The 12,043-nt window shown below is 34.1% G+C and overlaps 1 long non-coding RNA gene across 1 annotated transcript; it reads left to right on the top strand.

Moving 5' to 3' along the window:
- The first annotated feature begins 9,757 nt into the window (after positions 1-9,757).
- On the top strand, positions 9,758-11,501 carry LOC131165635 (uncharacterized). The gene is made up of 2 exons (XR_009139620.1): positions 9,758-10,733; positions 11,216-11,501. It is a non-coding gene; the product is annotated as an uncharacterized LOC131165635 (long non-coding RNA).
- Positions 11,502-12,043: the final 542 nt, after the last annotated feature.

Below are 12,043 nucleotides of genomic sequence, written 5' to 3' on the forward strand. Positions count from 1 at the left end.
TCGTTTTCCTCCGGGTCTCCGAGTGCCATCATAGGATACTGCCAAGATAAACCTGCACATCAACTTGGTAATCATTAAATACCTGAGTATTTGTCATAATCAAAATAGGGTATGACCCATAGGGTCAACACATAACTCCAATAGTCCTTATTCGATTTTATGAGCCTTACATAACTCCGGGACTCATGTGAATCCCCCACGACTTCGGGACTCATGTGGGCCCCACATATGATACCTATATTATTATTATCTTACTATGTATTTCTACAAATTATGTCTCTCAAAACACTATTTATGTATATGTACTTATTTGCGTGTACAAACAGTGTCTATCTTGTTTATCCTATAAAATTCTATTTTGATCAGGCCGACCTCTAAGGAGTGACTAAATCGCAATGGTCTCTGAGCACTTTCTTAGGCATCAAACATGGAATTAAGAATCCTACAGAAAAACACTTATATATTGATATTAACTTAATGACCATTTTTATTATTTTATTATTATTATATTTTAATCGTATATATATTCTTGGGTCATCACATTCTTCCCTCCTTATAAAAATTTCGTCCTCGAAATTTTCTAATTTAAAATGAGTACTGTATAATTGGTTGCACTATTTGAAAGTGTAAATTGATTAACAATTTGACTAAATCTTAGAATAGATTGATGGTCAATTTGGCGAAGTATTTTATTTTGGAAATTGAAGTGTGAATCGTCGGTCTAATAGGGGTTGAAATGGAAAAGAAATTCAGAAGATATGGAAAAGGATAATTTTATATGTATTATACATGTCCTATAAATTAAAAATATATGTATAAAAATGAAACGAAATCTTGCCTTTAGAGCCTTAGATCAACGTCAACATCTATTGAAGTGCTAGTGGTGTCACTGCTAACTGCCTGGGTTCTTTTTTGGCAGAGTTGACCTTATGTAATGTCATTGACTTGGGTTGGAAAAAGGGAGAGAATGTCCGTTTGTTCGGCGAGAGAGGAAGAGCTGCCCTCTTCCCCTTGTGGTATTTGGTGGAGATGATCATAACGAGTCATTGGTGGCTCGTATGTGAGTCTCAATGCATATTGGATCTCTTTGCAATGGTGGAGTAGGTTAGCATTATCCGAAACCCATAGTGTGGTGATTGCGATATTGCCATTGTAAGGGGTATGGCTCATTGGTGTGATTTTAGCTGTAAGTTTCATTGATGGAATATTGTCAATAGGGATGAAGGTACAAGTGGTTGGAAGAATGGCAGGGCCACTGCTCGAGGCGGTAGTGGCGGAGAAGGTAAGATGGAGAATTGATGGGGCAGTAGTTAAGATAGTGGCTTCTCCAACTAATCCCCGCCTACGCCTACGGTTTCTCAAACCAAAATCGTATATTTATCGACTCAATTGGACCATATCGTCGGAGTTGTGCTGCAAGCAATATAGTCCACTCCACAGAAAGGAGTTCCCCTTGACTGCTGTGGAAGGCCTCCTCTAAATCTCCAGTTGGATCGACGATCTAGTGTTGCTCTCAACAACTTGGGGAGTTGGGTGATTTGGTAACATTTTTGAGTAATGAGACAACTAAGAGACAAGTTGGGAAGAGCTAATCACTGCAAACCGAAATGTGATTGTTCAAGATGATAGAAAGTTGTGATACTTAGAGTTCGAGAAGAGCAGACTCTTTTTATAAGGGAATGGCAGCGAGTGTTGGAAATGGAGAGAGAGCGACGTGTGCTGCGAGAATCAAGGGAGAGCAACGCGTGTCACGGATATTGAGCAACTCATTTTGCACAAATCAAGGGAGAACGATGTGTGTCGCAAGAATCAAGAGAGAGCAACACGTGTCACAGATATCGAGCACGCGTTTTGCACAAATCAAGGGAGAGCGACATGTGCCGGGAGAATCGAGAGAGAGCGACGCGTGTCATGGATATTGACCACGCATTTTGCACAAATCGAGGGAGAACGATGTGTGTCGTGAAAATCGAGAGAGGGCGATGCATGTCACGGATATTGAGCGACGCGTTTTGTAAAAGTAGAGGGAGAATGATGTGTGTCGTAAAAATCGAGAGAGAGTGACGCGTGCCTCGAGTGACGCATTTTTCAAAAATAGAGGGAGAGCGATATGTGTCGCGAAAATCGAGCGAGCAACACGTATTGCAAAATTTGCGGACTTAAGGTTCTTTTTATGTTTCTACATCTTTATTAATACTTTAACTATAATTAATTTCATCCTTAGGTCACCACTTGGGTGGGTGGCCTAGTGGTAAGGAACCGGCGCATCCATGTGATCGAGGGTTCGAATCCTCACTATGCCGAAATGGTCTCATGCCTTGACCTTACTTCGGGGGTAAGTGAGCTATAGCCGATGATTTCCACCCATGAGACTTTTTTTTTTTTTTTTTAACTGCAAGAGTACCCCTTATATATATTCCATTATTATTATTATTATTATTATTATTATATTAGATCAAATATATGTTGGGCATGTTTGGCCGATTGATGATTTGACATTGGTTAGTTATTTGAAGGAAATTAGTTTATTTTTATATTACTTTCATTAATGGAATTTTTACTATATAGAATTTTTTTCTTTTAATATAGAAAAATTTAAGTTGTATTAACTTTTATAAATTTATACAAAATTAAAGATTTCGTCAAAATTTGTACTCCTAAATCAAAGTTGGATACTTGATGGAAATTGAATATGCAATGGGAAAAAAAATAGATATACATATTTAACTCTCACATGCTAAGGGATTATATTTTTATTTTTTTGAATTTAAATATAATAAGTAATATTTAATTCCTTATAAACTAATGCAAAATTAAAATTAAGGATTTTGTCAAAATATATATTCCTAAATTAAGTTTGAATGTTTTGTTGATAACTGAATATGTAATGTAAAAATACATATTCATATCCAACTTATACATGTAAAGAAATTTTGGGTAAATTCAGATTTCATAATAGACCGTTTGTTCATATCTATTTGTATGTGTAGCATTTCTAAACTCAGTAGGGTCTAATGTGTTATTTCTTATATATTTAGTGAAAATAATAAGAGTGAAAATAAATAAATCTCAAATATTATTATATTATTATATTTATATATATATAAATTTTAAATTATTAATGCATCTGACAATTAATTATGAATCAACAATATGAGTACGTGTTTCTACAAACATAAACAACATATTTAAATTAATTAACGTGTCTTCAATAATACTACCATTTTTCTTAGAGAATTTATGATTATTACCTGTCCTTGGGAGCCTTCACGTTAATCTCATTTCCTCCAATGCTACTATCTTTAGGATCCATTCTTAAACAATGATCAAATGTTATTTTAAAATCATAAATCTATTATTAACGTATAATAATATAAAAAACTAAAATAAATATTCTAAACTATCCAATCTTACCAAAATCATGTTTTATGTCTAAGTTTTGGTAAAATTTATATATTAGAGTATGCAAAACCTATATCCTATGCTCTAGTAAATTATTTTTTAAAGTCTACAGAACCTATAACCTATTGCTCTGATACCAAATGTAATACCCCAACCCCGAAGGGTCTGGGATATTTACTTTTTACCATTGATTTAAAACAGAAGTAAATAAACTCAATTATTATTAAACCAGAGCTCTAATTATCCATATTACAATCATTTATTTCAAAGAAGAAAAATTACATAAGCCTAAATATCTAACATCATACTAATATTTATAATCAAGCTTCATTTTTTTTTTATTCTATTCCCACCCGCATGCTTGCTATGCCTGATTTTCGACATGTCCTTCAGAGTTATCTGAAATGTAAAAATATGATTGGGGTGAGACGACATACAGAAGTAAATAAGATTATTATTAGTGTGTGGCCAAAATGAACTTTTAAAAATTTCGTAAACAATATTTAATACTGTAACTTGAAAACTACGTCTAAAATAAATATAAATCTAAAAATTTCTGCATAAAACTTTTACCATCAACTATAACAGTAAAATTTAATAATCATATACTATAACCGTTATATTAAACTTTTAACTTTAAAATTATAAAAAAAATATTTAATTATATAAATACATATACTTTTCCTTATACATTTCATTTGAATTGTCATTTAGGCACAAGAATGGTCATTTTCATATAAACTTATACTTTTTCTTCAAATCATTAATAATTATGTACACGTAATTAAATATGTGTAAACATATATTATAAAAACCATCCTTAGGTCTGTTTGCCGTAAGTCATGCTTATCCCCATGACTGGGTTGTGCGGTCCAAAGACTGGACTTAGCTTGCTGGCTGACCAAATTAAATCAACGTACGTAAACATTAAGTGAGATTTTCCTTATTAAGTCCTAGTCCGGAACTAGGTGTGCACTCAAGAGAAATCCACTAACATAAATAATCACTCTATAAATAGTGTGGGTGCTCTTTGATCCGTTTAAACTTTAAGTTACGTACCAAACATCTGTAACTTTGAACTTCCTTTGCCATAAAGGGTTTTAAAAATCATCTTATTATAATTTATGTAAATTTAAAATAATATTGTGAAAATCTCATATTTTCTCATATTTTAATAAAAATGTAACGTAAAAATAAACTCATACCACACAATTTTTGTGTTAAAAATATATATAATTTTTTTTTTGAATAGAAAGAAATGCTGAAAATTTACTCGAGTGGATTAGAACATTTTTTAACCCAAAAATAAATGCAAGTATATTAAAAATAAAACTGGTATAATTGAATACGCGTAAAAATAAACTCAGGAGAATTTTATGAAGCTAACTAATATAATCGAAATTTACTTACAAATAAATTCGGGTATAAATTTTAAATAAAAATCCTAACATAATCAAATTTACTTACCTCTTCTTTTACCTTGCGCTACGAATATAATGACTATTTCTAAGAAATGAGATCGGAATGAGTGGGTGAGTGAGAACTTACCCAAGTGGATCCTACGTAATTTCAATAGTCCTTATACGGTTTTATGAACCATACATAACTCTAGACTCATATGAATCCCACACAACTTCAGGACTCATGTGGGCCCCACATATGATACCTATATTATTATTATATTACTATGTACTTTTACAAATTATGTATGTCAAAATACTATTTTATGTATATGTATTTATTTAAGTGTACAAACTGTGTCTATCCTATTTATCTTATGAAATTTCATTTTGATTAGACCGACCTCTAGGGAGCGACTGAGCCGCAATGGTCTGTGAGCACTTGCTAAGATAAGGTCTTTCTTACGCATCAAACATGGAATTAAGGATCTTATAGAAAAACAATTATGTATTGTATTAACTTAATGACCATTTTTATTATTTTATTATTATTGTACTTTAATCGTATATATAATTTTAGGTTATCACATGTCACTAATACCTTATTATTAGTAACGAATCTCCCAAACCGTCACTAATACTGTTAACTAAATTATTTTTATATTTTTTAAATAAAAATACTATTAGTGATGGATTACTAAATCATCACTAATACCCCATTATTAGTGACGAATCTACCAAACAGTCACTAATATTGTTAACTAAATTATTTTATATTTTTTAAGTAAAAATATTATTAGTGACAGATTACTAAACCGTCACTAATATCTTATTATTAGTGATGAATCTTTCAAATCATCACTAATATTATTAACTAAATTAATTTTAAATTTTTTAAATAAAAATACTAATAGTGACGGATTACTAAACCGTCACTAATACTCCATTATTAGTGACGAATCTCCTAAATCGCAATTAATACTGTTAATTAAATTATTTTCATATTTTTTAAATACACTATTAGTAATGGTTTAAAAAAAACATCACTACTAACTGACTATTAGTGACGAATTCTCTGAACCGTCACTAATAGTGTTAAATAAATTATTTTTATTTATTAATAAATATTAGTAGTGACGGTTAGTTAATCGTCACTAATAAGTGATTTTTAGTGACGAATTTAATCTGTCACTAATATCCTATAATCGTTGTTAATATTTTTTCGAAATAATTTCCGCGCAAAAAACTGTTTCCTGTGCGATTTTTAGTGACAAAAGTATTAATAACGGTTTTAAAACCGTTACTAATAGTATTATATTAGTAACAGCTGCTAAAACCATCACTAATACTTACACTATTAGTGACAGTTTTTAAAAACCGTCACTAATACCAACTTTTAGTGACGAAATTTAATTCATCACTAATACTTTTGTCACCAAAAACTAAATTTTTTTAGTAGTGATTAGGGTCTAATGCTTTTCATTATTTTTTGCGCAAGATGGGTGTGTTGAATCTTTATTCACCACCTCCATCTTGAGGGCATATATTAATGTACACTTGTTGCTCAACCGGTGCTTAACAAATTCTACCATGAGCAGCAGTAGCAGCAATTCACCTTGTGTAGCAATTAGCAGTCTTAGTTAAAAGCAGCAGCTTGCAGTTATATTTTAGTTCTTGAATTGTTAGTTTAGTTATTTGTTCAATTAGTTGTCATTTAGTTCTTTAGTTGTTAATTTCGGTTATTGAATTTTTATTTTATTTTTTACTTTTTTTTGTTTTTTTTGTTTTTTTTTTTTCGTAAAAGAATGGCGGGACCTCCAATTATTTATTGATAAACCCTCACTTTTGGCGGAGGAATACCATGGTTACAAGATATTTAAAGGGAGTGGCAAAAGACAAACCTTTAAAGGCCTCCCAAATAACAATACCAACATCCAGCCAAAAAAAAGATTACAAAATCAAACAAATCAAAACAAAACAAGGACCTACGAATCAAATATCACGTAACAAAACAAACAAAAGATAAATAACATAAAGTATAAACCAATAGGAAATTAGCTAAACATACCTCAAATATTTCGTACCCATCTTCTCCAATTTATATAACACATTGATAACTCTAGGAAGTTGACTACTATTTGTAGACAACTTATTCCTCCCCCTAGCACCTTAACGAGCCAAGGCATCTGCCACTTTATTTCCTTCTCTATACCAATGTTTTATCAAAAAGTCTACTTCCTCCAATAAACCAATCAGCTGCTCCCAAAAATCCCATAAATACCACAAGGAGCACCTCGTTGTTCTTATCCAATTTAAAAACAATCTTCGAATCACATTCAATATCAATACTAGAATGGCCCAAATGTTTGCAAATCTTTATTCCCTCTAACACAGCTCTCAATTCAACTTCATTATTTGAACAAGAACCAAAATATTTTGAAAAACCAAACACAAAAGTACCTGTATGGTCTCTAAGGATGCCACCCCCACCCGTCGGCCCTGGGTTCCCCAAACTGCTTCCTTCCAAATTTAGTTTCAACCTCCCTTGCCCCGGTTTTAGCCATCTCACACATTGCATAGTTTTACTTCTTATATTCACAGTTTGCACTTCCAGATTCTATAATATTCGAAAATCAGCCTCCTTTAATTGAGTCAATCCTGTCATGTTGTTGCTCAAAACCCCCATCCAATACTTAATAGAAAGCCACACATCTTAACTATTCTCCAATTTTCCCTCTATTCTAGCTAAACATCTCCTTCTCCACAACCTCCAAACTACTAAATAAGGAATCAAACTCATCAATGATCCCAATTGAGAAAATCTGGAAGCCCTATTAAACTATATTTGGACTCTTTGTTTCCAACTTTGTTGTCTAAGGAAAGGAACACCAACCTTCACCGAAACCTTCCTCCAAACCTCAGTAGCAAAGTCTCCCCTATTTAACACATGCTTTATATCTTCTGACTGCCTCATCTCACAACAATTACACGTCGAAGCCAACGAAACCCCCACTCTTCTCAACTTTTCATCAACACTTAAACACCTAAAAACAGCCTTCCACATGTAGATAGTAATTTTCTTCGGTAATCATTTATTCCAAACCCATTTTGCCCACTCAAACTTTGGAACTCTAACTCTGATAACATCCCAAGCAGACTTTGTATTAAAACAACCATCCTTTTTCGAGAGCTAAAGCAGTATGTTCGAAGAGTTTCTAAGATTTCCCACATTTTCCATCACTTCTTCCGCTTTATTAAACCTCAGAATTCTCTACAAATTTTCCACATCCCACGCATTATTGATAACCAAGTCTTTAAATTTGATATGAGAATGTGCACCATCTGGACACTCTGCAACCAAAGGTCCCGAGTCTAAAAACTTATCATACCACAAATTTATATCTCCTTCTCTAACATTCTACTTAGATTTACTTAAAAGTTCAGGCATACCCTGCAAAACTTTCCTCCGAAAGGAAGAATCCAATCCATGAGGTCTACAAAGAGTAATGTGTCCTCCCTTCACATTTTTTGCTCTAAAAAATCTAGCTCATAAAGAATTTTGAGTTAATAAATGCCAACCAAACTTCATGAACAAAAACCGTTGTATTTTCGAAATGTCCCTAACTCCTATACCCCCCCTCTACAGGAACACACAATTTCTTCCAAGCCCTCAATTTCATTTTTTCTTTTCCATCCTTAAAACCCCAGAAAAAAAAAAAAGAAGCAAACATACCTTATATCTTTTTTAACACAAGTTTTGAGACATTTAGAACAACTAACAAATGCAATAACATACTCGACAACACATGTCTCAACAAAACAAGACGACCTCCTTGCGACAACAGTCTACTTTTCCAGCCCTCAACTCTCTTACTTATTTTTTGAACTAAAGGGTCAAAATGACAGCCTTTCAATTTACCTTCCACTACAGGCACACTCAAACACGTAAAAGGAAATTTATCCTCACTAAAACCAATTTCTTGTAGAATTTCTCCTTTCTTCAGAATACCCAACTTTTTTAAGAAAAAAATAGCTAATTTATCTTTATTCACTTTGGCTAATCCAACTTTCATACTCCTTGATCACCTCCTCGGTTATTGAATTATTGTATATATACCCTGTTGTAAGCTATGTGAATAATATTGAAATACTTTCATAAATTTGACAAACCTTTAATTCAATGGTTAAAATTTTATAATTTTTTTTAACCCCTGCTTCTTGTAGAAAAGATATATGCAAAGTTAAATTAATAACACTGGCATGCTATTTTGAAGAAGATTAGTACAATTGATAGTGTGTACGTGTATGCTTGTGCATATAAGTGTTATTTATATATGAACACATGAAAAGACATAGTCAGGCACAGAAATTTAAAGTATAAGATAATTGAAAATGGCTTATGTATATGCACTGCAGGCTGGCTAGATAGGTTTGCATAAGTACAGGTATATTAAGCAAAAAAAGTGTGTTGTATTATTATAAAGTAGAAACAGAAAGGGCTGATTGCGAATCTCTGTTCCATAAACGAAAGAGTAATACATAGAATACTTTATATATATAGGAAAGGAAAGAAAGATAAAAGAAAAAAAGGAATTAAGATAAAGAAGTGGAGGAAAAGAAAAAGATGATCAACAATGATTTTTTTTCTTTTACTTTAAAAAAAAAATAAAAATGAAAAGGGGTTAGAGCTAGCTAGAGATGAGAGAGATGAGGAATCCATGTCGTCCAAGCACTCCCAGACAAAGGAGCTTCAGAGAAGAAAAGCAACCTTTGCTTTACGACCCAGAAAAGGAGACTTCAAATGCCGTAAGGAGCTTAGGAAATTGCGTGGTTACTAACCCAACCCCAGGTCCCCAACCCATGCCCCTCTCTCTCTCTCTCTCTCTCTCTCTCTCTCTCTCTCTCTTGCTTGTTGTCTATATTTAGTGAGAGGCCATGGGGGGAGGGGGGGGGGGGAACTAGGGGTGCAACTGCAAATTAAACCCCAAAATCCATTTATTTCCCTCTCTCAGAGAAGAACCACACACATAGAATGGAAGCCCCACCTCGATTAGGCAGAGCTAGCTCCTCCCAAGTTTAGCAACTGGCTGGGGGTTTTCATATGTGCTACCTATTAAGCAGCTTATTGCTTGTTTTGTGCCAATTCAAAGCTCCATCAAAAGGGGGCTACCTGGTTTCTTCTGAGGAAAAAGAATTGTTTGTGGGGCTTCACAGTTCCAGCCCCCTCCCCCCCACAATTGATTATGACCCCACTTTCTAGCTTCTCCCCCACGGTATCTCTCTCTCTCTCTCTCTCTTTCCCACCATATAAACATATAACACCTCTTCGTCCCCCTCCCCAGCTGCCCTAGCTCTTCATCTCTCGTTCACCTCTCTCTTTCTCTCTCGCCGGTGCTTCTCTGGCCTACCGGCTCATCGTGAGCTTGCTTTCCGGCAAAAGAAATTTATGGTGCAAAATTAATCATGTTTAGTATAGATATGCATGCATGTATAGATGTATTACAAGCTAGCTAGTCCATGCATGATTCATTCACTCATACACATACATACCAGCATGCGTTATGAGTCTTATGACAATGACATCATGCATATGCATATACATATAGATATATGTATGTATGTGTGCAGAAGTATATTCATGTATAGATATATATATATATATATATATGCCTGGCTCCCTGTATGCCATTTGTAGAGCCCACCGGCGAATCGATGGCCTCCGTGGATGGCGTATGAGGAGCCATGCATATTCCCATATATATGGTCAGTGTGCAAGTGCTGTTTTCTGCTTCTTTTTATTGTTTTTAAGGGCACTGTGGTCATTTCGGTGGCCTGAGTCTCCCCTCCAGCTGCATTCTGCAAGGGCAGCATTGTCATTTCCGGAGGCGCAGCCGATCTTTTTGGGCCAGATGGTGATGAACTCTGAAGCGGGTAATTATCTCTTCTTCTTCTTCTTCATCTGACATCTCTGTTAGGGTTTTGGTGATGTTCGTGATGTGATGTTCAATTTGCTTTCCCTACCTCCTGCGGAGAATTACATAGACATATGATGACGGTATATATATATATATATATATATATAGCTCCTTTGTCCGTCTTCAGGGGAACAGAATCTCTTAGCCCCAGATCTCATATATATTCCATGAGATCGATCTAGCTTGCTAGATATAGAAGGAAGAAGGTATACATGAGCGAGCCCCGTGATGGTTTATTGACCCGGATAAATAGCTGGTTGAGTTAAAAGATTTATATATATACATGTAGCTACAAACAGCTTTTAATATATATATATAGCTATCTCTTATTTTCGGTGCTGCTAGCTGTTTTTTAATTTTTTTTTTGTTTAACATACAATGATCTTATTGGTAGTTTTATTTTTTACACTTTTTGTTTATGTTCGTTCTCCTCTGCAGGCCAGGTTTTCTGTTCTTTAATTCTTCTCTGCAGGTTTCCTTGACCCATGAACCTGCAGCTCGTACTTTGTCATCTCTTTGCATTCTTCTGATAAATCTTGTACCTTTCAAAAAATTAATTATATATATATATATGTCTATGTATATTATATATGTCTGTATGCGGATATATCTGAAACCCTGATTCCAATGTGTTCATCTCCCACCTGACATTTACAACTTATAATTAAGTTGCATTTCCTAGTTTTTTTTTTTTTTTTAATGCAAAGCAGAAATGTTCCTTGTGGATCCTAATAGTTAAACAGGCCTTCTGCCCAAAATATTTGATGTTAACATAACAGCATGCATGTAATGTAATATATATACATATGCGTGCCGTGTTTATAAAGAGTAATGTACATTCAAATGGGCATACAAATAGGGCTCTACTTTGAAATAGCATAGTGAAGAGGTTTAGCTTATATCATTAGATACCCAGGGAAAAAAAATATAAGAAAAAAAATATCCTTGTTTTGTGTAGTTAGCCTCTGTGTGTGTGTGTGTGTGAGAGAGAGAGAGAGAGAGAGAGAGAGAGAGAGAGAGAGAGAGATAGAGGGGCAGGGATGGATCGATTGAAGAGAAAGTAAGGTGCGGGGCATGTGAGGATGCAGGTGGGGAGTATGATGATGATCATAGGGTAGGATTTGGTAGGGAATCTCGCAGGGGAAAGAATATATAAATATGGACCACTCACTCACTCTCTCATTCACCGGGCTTTGATTGGACTGTGGGGAATAATTATATATTATACAGTCAAAGCTGGTTCCAAAAAGCCAGACCTGGTCAGCC

Source organism: Malania oleifera, chromosome 10 (genome assembly GCF_029873635.1).
Source record: "Malania oleifera isolate guangnan ecotype guangnan chromosome 10, ASM2987363v1, whole genome shotgun sequence".
NCBI lineage: Eukaryota > Viridiplantae > Streptophyta > Magnoliopsida > Santalales > Ximeniaceae > Malania > Malania oleifera.